The following is an 8,685-nucleotide window of genomic DNA, read 5'->3' as shown; positions in this document are numbered from 1 at the left end:
TCTTTAACACTCTCATCGTTGATGCCTCCACTTCCTAATGCCCCAATGCCACCTCGATAGATGGCATGAAGACAATTGTGCAGATTGGTTAACTCATAGTCCTTGAACCTTCTTTTCCAACAAGTTGTAATAGGTGTCAATATGAGTTCCTTGATTTTCTTTGCATCCGAAACATCTTTCGAATGCCTATCAGGAGTGAAACCAACTGTGAATATGCTCTCAGTGGGAACGTAGACTCGAGCCTCAAGTCTGTGGCTCCTATGAACATTTCTTAGCTCTTCTTCCTGAATTTTCTGAGATTAAGCCTTGTTTTCAGTTTGGTTGGCAAATTAGTGTTGTCGTTAAAGCTATTCATCTACATAATCAAAACGAGGCAAAGTTCAATAATTATGTTCAATAAAACTTAAAGCAACTTTAGCGTTTTAATATAGGCAACTTTAAAGCATTTTATTCAATATTTATTGATCCCAGTTGAATTAAATGATTCCAAGACCCTTTATTTGTGCAATAATTGACTGGACTTTGGCCCTACCATCAACCATTAGATTTTCAAGGTGAGTAAAAACTCTTTACTGATTACGATTTGTAACTCTTGATTGAATAATTAATCATCACATGTTTAATTATAACCCTTTGCTTCAAGGTTCTAAACTCTTTAGGTAACATTGTTGAGTATAACCAATTAAAATTGTAAAACTTGATTTACCCCAACTCTCCCAAGATATAAAATGACACCCAGATTTGGTATGACCTATCATATATATCGAAGGTTTATTGTGTTTTTTTAATTAGAAAAGCAACCTCAATATTACCAGGACCTAGATTTATTATGTTGTGATTATTTAGTGAACTCTAGCGCATCATCACAAACATCAATAATATCTAACATGCATAATCTACTAATGCATAAATAACACATGACATAGTATGGCCCCTTAATCCTAAAAACTAATAAAGCAAAACTCCTACTTAAACCTTCATGGATCTCATCCATCTAGCTCCTTTGGGCCTTCACTCCATTATCTTCTTGGATCAACTGCAACTTGTAATACTATTCAATTCTTTCTATTACTTAAATAAAATAAAATAAATTATAAAAATACTTAACGGTACGCAGATCGTATTTAGATTACAAAAATACGAAACGATGTGCAGAACATATTTAGAATCTATGGACCATACTAGTCTGTATATAGCAATAAATAACATCATATATTATAAATGTCATATAATAAATCACTCATCCTACTTTCCTAAACTACAACATCAAATGTTCACAATTAAGGAAACATGGCTCTAAATATCTCATATTATAATTAAATTACTACAATTAGATAATATCATATAAGTTGCTTCAAAAAAAAAAAAGATAATATCATATATTATTCATTACTAATCATAAAATATCATATATTCTATCTTAGGTATGAGATAGAATCAAATCTTATTTTAATTATGGAAGATAAATCATATTTATTTCCCACGATGATCCAAACTAATTTAGGAGATTCTATCCTAATTTCCTAGCCAATCACATAATTTTAAATCAATTAATATCCTAAAATAATTATGAAATAATCACATTATTTAATCAATTACTATCCATATAGAATCTTTTTCTCAATAATTATCCAAACTTAACAAAATTAACAACTTTAATTTTGATAATTGTCTTTTCAAAATCAAAACTTATCCCTTTTAATTTTAATTTTGAAAATTTTGATTTAATCAAAATAAAATAAAAAAATTCATTTTTTTTTGAAAATTTGTGTCAGTCACCGTGGTGTGGCTAGCCGAAGCCAGCCACGGTGGTCGTACACGTTACGGTGTACGTACGCTGCCGCAAGCAGCGATGTGTAACAGTAGCAGCGCACCTGTTCCATGGTGTTTAGGGATGGTAACGGGTCGGATCTGGAACGGATCCAGATGGACTCGGATTCAGATATGTTTTTGCAACAAGGATCCAGATCCGACCCGGATCCGTCGGGTCTGGAAAATGGAGACCCGGATCCAGATCCGATGGGTCCAACGAATCCGAGTCCGGGTTCAAAACTAGTCCAATATATCTTGCCTAATTTTTTGCAATAAATATAATGTTTTGGTCAAAAAATGCATTTCAAACTTTCATCAGGTTATTAAGTTCAACCTAAATTAATGTTATACAACTAATCTATAAACACAAAGTAAATAACCAACTTGTACACTTATATTTTAAAATAAAAATTATAAACAACGAAAAAAGTACGATGTTACAAATGAGCAAGTAAAAAAACAACAATGATGTATCCGATATGAGCATCCAAAATTCATCTCTTGAAAATGCTAATTTTTATCACTACTAATATTATCAACATTTTTAATAAAGAAACAAAGTTTTAGTTTTTTTTAATAGGAAAATTAAAAAACTGGTAAACGGATCTTGGTTCGGGTCTAGGGGCCAGACCCGGATCCAGATCCGTTTTTTTCAGCATGACCCAGATCCGACGAGTCTAAAATTTGAAGACCCAGATCCGTGCAAAACAGATCTGGATCCACGAATCTAGGTCGGGTCCGGATCCACTACCATCCCTAATGGTGTTGTTGTTGCTGCCCCTGCTCTCCGATCTGCTGCCCTGCCCCGCCCCTCCCTCCGGACCACCTGCAGCGGCAGCCGCCGCGGCTGCCGCGCATAAACCCCCTTTATTTTAATTAAATTAAAACAATTTCTTTTGTTAAAATTAAATTACTTTTATATGGTCCAATTAATTTCAAAATTAAATCATATTCAATCTTGAAATTAAGGTTCTTCATGAAATTAATCCCCAATTAAATTTAACTCTTAAATTAAATAATTTGATCATGAAAAATTCATAATTTAACATGAAATCAAATAGATTAAAATTATAAATCACATAGGAATCGAATTAAATCAAAATCAAAACATGAAATCACAATTTTGTGGTTTAGGATTTTCAAAAAATTCGAATTAGGGTATGGGGGTTGAATTTTCGAACACATTAAGGGCAAAAATTGGATCTTTTTAGGCTAATTCTTGAGCAAATTAAATTAAAAAACTTTTAATAATTCTATATATTAAATCGCATTTGAAATTATATTTGACCCATAATTAGATTATTCTCCCTCCTTATTGAATTAAATTTGTGGATTATCAAAGAATTAATATTCAATATATGTACATGCATAGGCTAACTGATACAACTGTAGGGATTTAGATACTCTAAGCGGAATTTCATGAATCATATTCATAGGCATCTAATAACCAAGATCAATGCATAAAATATAAAGAACAAGTAATTATACCTTTGAAGCGTGATTCCATGTATGATCGAGCAAGAACAAGGGAGACAAAGAACCTCAAGTGCGATTCCTCTACTTGGTCCACAAGCACGGATTAAACCTCCACTAATGCTAGTTAGTTGCTATTTAACCCTTCAATTGACCTTCTACGAGAAGAGAGAGCAACAAACCAACCACGAACCACCACGAGCCACCACACGAACCACCACGAGGGGCCGGCCGTACGAATAAGGGGAGGAGAGAGAGAGCCGTGAGTGAGTGAGAGAGGATTAGACTTTTGGTACTTGGTTGCTTGAATTACAATTAACTGACTGTCAATCGTTATGTCAATCTAAGTCATGAATCTTATTTATAGATCACATCTCTAAATAAGAGTCCATGTCAAGCCCAAATTCCTATTCCTAATCAAACTACTCTAGCCCAACACTCTATATGGTCTATCATATTCTCATGAGGCCCATTAAGGGGCCTCTAACATGTTTAACCTAACACTCTTGTTGTATGACCTCATAGGATCCATTCTAAAAGGATTTGGACTATTTGACTCGCCCAAAGATCATTATCATAATCTAGCAATAGACAACGACGACCCAAAAGAGCAAACTTATTATCTGCATAATTAGTGATCCTTGATATGACTAGTAATTGCATTTATCGAAGACATAACTCATTTAATGGTTCCAATAATTGTGTAGTTGGATGGGGATTGAAAATAGCTTTACAATGATATATTATAAGCACAATTTCGAGTTATAACGAGGAAGTTATGGCCAAAATACTAAACTGGGCCCAAACCGGATTTTATGTACGGCCCGATGATCAAGTGGAGGGTCCATTAATTATTATTCCTAAAGTCATTAGGATTAACTTTAATCTTCTAGAATAATCTAGTAGATTTTTTTAATTCTTAAGAGATTAGGATTAATAATTATACTTCCTCCGTTCTTTTTTTATTGCACCATGAGGGATTTCACGCTTGCCAATGTATTTTTTTAACTATGAATATCTTCAATTATACTTTTGTAAAAATTATAAAAAATTAATATTTGAAAAGAAGATTTCGAGACGAATCTAACTAGATCCCACATGAATATATTTTTCCGAATGGATAAATCACAAATGATGGTCAAAGAAGATTAAATGAATAGTGTAAAAGTGCTAATGGTGCAATAAAATAAAAATGGAGGAAGTACCTTTTTTTATATTGAAAAGATATTTGAATTTTATTTGGAATAAAACAAGTGTTTTAAGGATAAAATTTGATTTTATTAAAGATAAGTATGGACTCCTCTTAACCCAATTAATTGGAAAATGGAAATATGTATGTGTCTTATCGTACAGTCGTTGTCGTACTGTGATGAAGGTTGTCGCATCGCGACAGAACTAGGTTTACTCCGATTTGAATCCTAACTCTTTTTTTTATCGTTTTCAGTCCATTATCTCTATAAATAGGGTCGATATTCCCCGTTTTCAATCACCAACAATCATCTATTCTTTCTCTCTCTAACCTAAAGCTTATTCTCTCTTTCTTGATTTCTAAGTCTAGCCTTTTGAAAATACATCATATGTCCTTCATGAGACTTAGACACACCTGACCAAGCTCGAATTTGCCTTCGCCCTATACGTGAAAGGTTGATAATTTCTGAGGGTTTGGTCCCAAATCCTTATTTCAATTATTTAAATTAATTATTTGATTTAATAACTTTTCTTGAAGTTACTAACATGTGTATTGTTTTGATAGAAAAAGATACAGGGCAACAAAGTGAGTAATTCAATTGCTCTATTTCTTTAGAAAGCATTATTAGATTATTTTAATTTCTAATATCATGTTATGATACCTTTATTGCTTTCTAGTATCATGTTAGGGATTAAAGCTTTGATTTTTAATGTTTAGTGACATGCTAAGAGTTGTTATTAATCATGTTAGTATCATGTCTAGGATCTTGATGATATTAATATCATGTTTTGATGAGATTGAGATTATGATGATGATGATGATGAGATTTGTTGTGCCAATATTATTATGTTGCTTGATATTATTGTTATTGCTTGATTACGTCATCTCTTATAGGTTTAAAGGGAATTTGTACTTGAAATCACGCTTAATAAGATAACTAATAATTTGAATTAGGCTAATATGATTTTAATTCGAGTGATCGCTAATAATAGATTTATTTGTGCATTAATATTCACCCAACATAGATTAAACAGGTTTAGGGCTAATATATTGATTGTATGTTAATTGGAAAGCGCACATGAATATGAGAAGAATAAAGTAGAGGCCTATTTAGGGTAGATTCAATCTCTTTTAGGTTCGATTTATACATTCATCCCCGAATATCCAGTCATGGTTCAGGACTGTACCACTACGGAGTTAACGAACTCTAGGATCGTGAAGGGGTGTAACCTTCACCCTGCGAACGGTTTACAAGTTCCTAAATTTGTTGACGACTATTTTTCTCTAGCTTCCTTCCCTTTGGATGCCACCATGCTTAAGTGTATGATCCCAGTGGGGCTCAAGTGTGGAGTGCTTGAAATATTCCCTACAGTTATTGTACCATAATAATAGTTAAAGTTATGCTCAAACTGGCCGTTATAAAATTAATGTACACCCATTGTACACAAGACTTAATTAGTCGACTCAAGATACATCTATACTAAAGGAGCAAATAAGGTATTCGATCAAAATTGTAGGAACCGGACATAAAATTAGTTAGGATCAGGTCTTAAAATTCGGTATTGGAACCACTTCAATCGGAACCTAAAATTTAGGAATTGGAATTGAAACCGCTGGGTACTGGTTTTCCGTTCTGGGTACCCACTTATGTACATAATTGTTAAAAATTTAATACGAACTATAATACTTATTTTAATCTATTTTTATGTTTAGCGTTTAATACATATATTTTTATATATGCATAAAGCTATTTTACTAGAGTTAGATATTAATATATTATTTTTGGGAATTTCTTATTGGTAGCCATAAAGAATTGCACATTCTCAATGGTAACATATATATATATATATATATATATATATATATATATATATATATATATATATATATATATATATTACAAATTCTCCAAAATAGAATTATTTTTGTTAAGTTTCCTAACATGACAATATATTTTTATTTAACAACTAATTAATGTTATTAAACAATAATTAACCTAATATTAAAAAAAAAACAGTCACCCCACCTAAGCCCCCAGCCATCCTGCTTCCCACCTTGGCCACTCCCCGCCGGCGCATATTACCCCTGAAATCGCGTGCCGGCACCGGCGACACCTCACGTAGACTCGCCTCTCCTACTCTCTCAATACAACAACAATAACACAACAGCCCACGCGCAACCTCTCTTCACACCGGCCAGCGCCAAAACCCCCTCCTCGGCTCTGACGAACATGATTCGCACCACCCCTACCGTCTTCATTTAGTTCCTTCCATTAAACCCCCAAATAAAAAATAAAGGGTTTTATTTGCTGCCGAATGGCGACTATACCTTCTATTTCTTCGAATTGTAGCTTTTTCATCGTCGGTTAGGTTTCTTCCTCCTGAACTGACGCCATTGTTGTCGCCTTCAAAAAGTGTAAGTTTTGCTGCGGGTTGAGTTTTTCTATCTCTCCCCTTTGGCTCGTTGTTAGTTGTTTTTTCTTGTGTTAATTTGGGAGGGGGAAAGGTGGTTCAGGGATTAGTGGACGAGGTGGGTACAAACAAAGAATAATCAAGCAAAAATCAATAAGTCATATGCCTCAAACTCTTCTATCAAGATCAGAGCCTCCATCTTTTCTCTTCAATACATAATGAATTTCTCTCCTCCCTTCATCTCTACACACACACACTCCTCTTCGCCGACGTCGGCAATTTCTCTATATTTCTCCAAAAATTAAATTAAATTAAAATTAATTTTAAAATTTTAATTGAAGAAGAAGAATCCTAAAGCTCTCTCGCTTTATCTCTTACTTTAATTAATTTTTTTTTAGTGTGAAGAAATAAGGGGGGAAAGTGGGAAGAGAGTAATGTGAGTTATTTATGTAGGAGAGAGAAAGAGGAGGAGAGAGAAAGTTGCATCAACCATTTTTGTAATAAACTAGTTTTTGGCCCAAGCGATGCCATGCGTCATTATATATATTGATAATGAAGTTTTACACATAGTTATAAAAAAATAATTATGTATATATATACACACACGCGCGCGCACACAACACACATTATTTATTATATATATACACACGCGCACACACACACATTATATATGTATATATAATATTTATATATAATAATAGCTATAAGGTTTCTTTTATGTATGAGCAAATAAAAGAAATTGGATTATTTTTTGTAATTATAGATTGTTGTTAAATATTTATGTATAAAACTTATCTTCAAGTTTATGAATATGGTTAAGTCTTTTTAAAAAAATATTGTAGACATAAGATATATTATTAAGTAGTGGTTAAAGTTAAATCAAATGTATCAATTTATCATTAGGTCATGGGTTCGAACATTAATGTGAACAATTCATCATTTTTGTTCAATGAATTAAAATAATCATATGACATGGCGCTACATCATCTGCCTAGTCCTGATGACACGTGGCAGATTCATGTCATTCCATTGAGTTTTAATTTATGTATATATAGACTAATACGTGTCTCGGGCGTTGCCCCGGATACTCATTATAGAGAGTGTACTTATTTGTGGGCATGTTTTGTGACTGGCTAAAGTCGTATCACCTAAACAAAAGTAATTCCTAAAATCACTAACTAAAATAGATAGGGAAGTAGGGTCAATCCACAAAGAAACAATGTTTTTTAATTTATAATAAATTATTATAATCTAAATTATCAAGTAAAAAATATGATTTTTTAATGAATTAATGTAAGGGAACAAAATAAACTAAGCAAATAAGACTAAGAGAATATCAATGAAATAAAGGCCTAAGGCATTGGTTCACCAATAATTAATACTTCGAGATGAAAGACAACAATCAATAATCAATGCAAAAATTAAATAGATTATAAAGGGATTTCACTACGTATTATAAACACATAATTAATCTATCGGTATTAAATCGCATCACATCTCTCGAATCTTGACTTAACCATTTATAAATTAACATGTCTATGGAAACTAAGACTAAACATTAATTCTCATCTCTTGAATCTCGAATCAATGTTGCATAACTCATACAATTAAATCAGCGTTAATCTAGTTGCATAGAATTAAATTAATCAATAAAAAATTAACCCAAAACATTGACAAACAACAATAATAGATTAACCCTTCATATTAATCATGGATCCCCAAGAACCCTAGAATTAAACTACTCATGCATAATTAAAACTAAACTAATTAAAACAATTTTATTTTTTTTAAAAGAGTCCT

Source organism: Chenopodium quinoa, unplaced genomic scaffold, assembly GCF_001683475.1.
Source record: "Chenopodium quinoa cultivar QQ74 unplaced genomic scaffold, ASM168347v1, whole genome shotgun sequence".
Taxonomy (NCBI): domain Eukaryota; kingdom Viridiplantae; phylum Streptophyta; class Magnoliopsida; order Caryophyllales; family Amaranthaceae; genus Chenopodium; species Chenopodium quinoa.
This window is presented reverse-complemented; position numbering follows the sequence as displayed.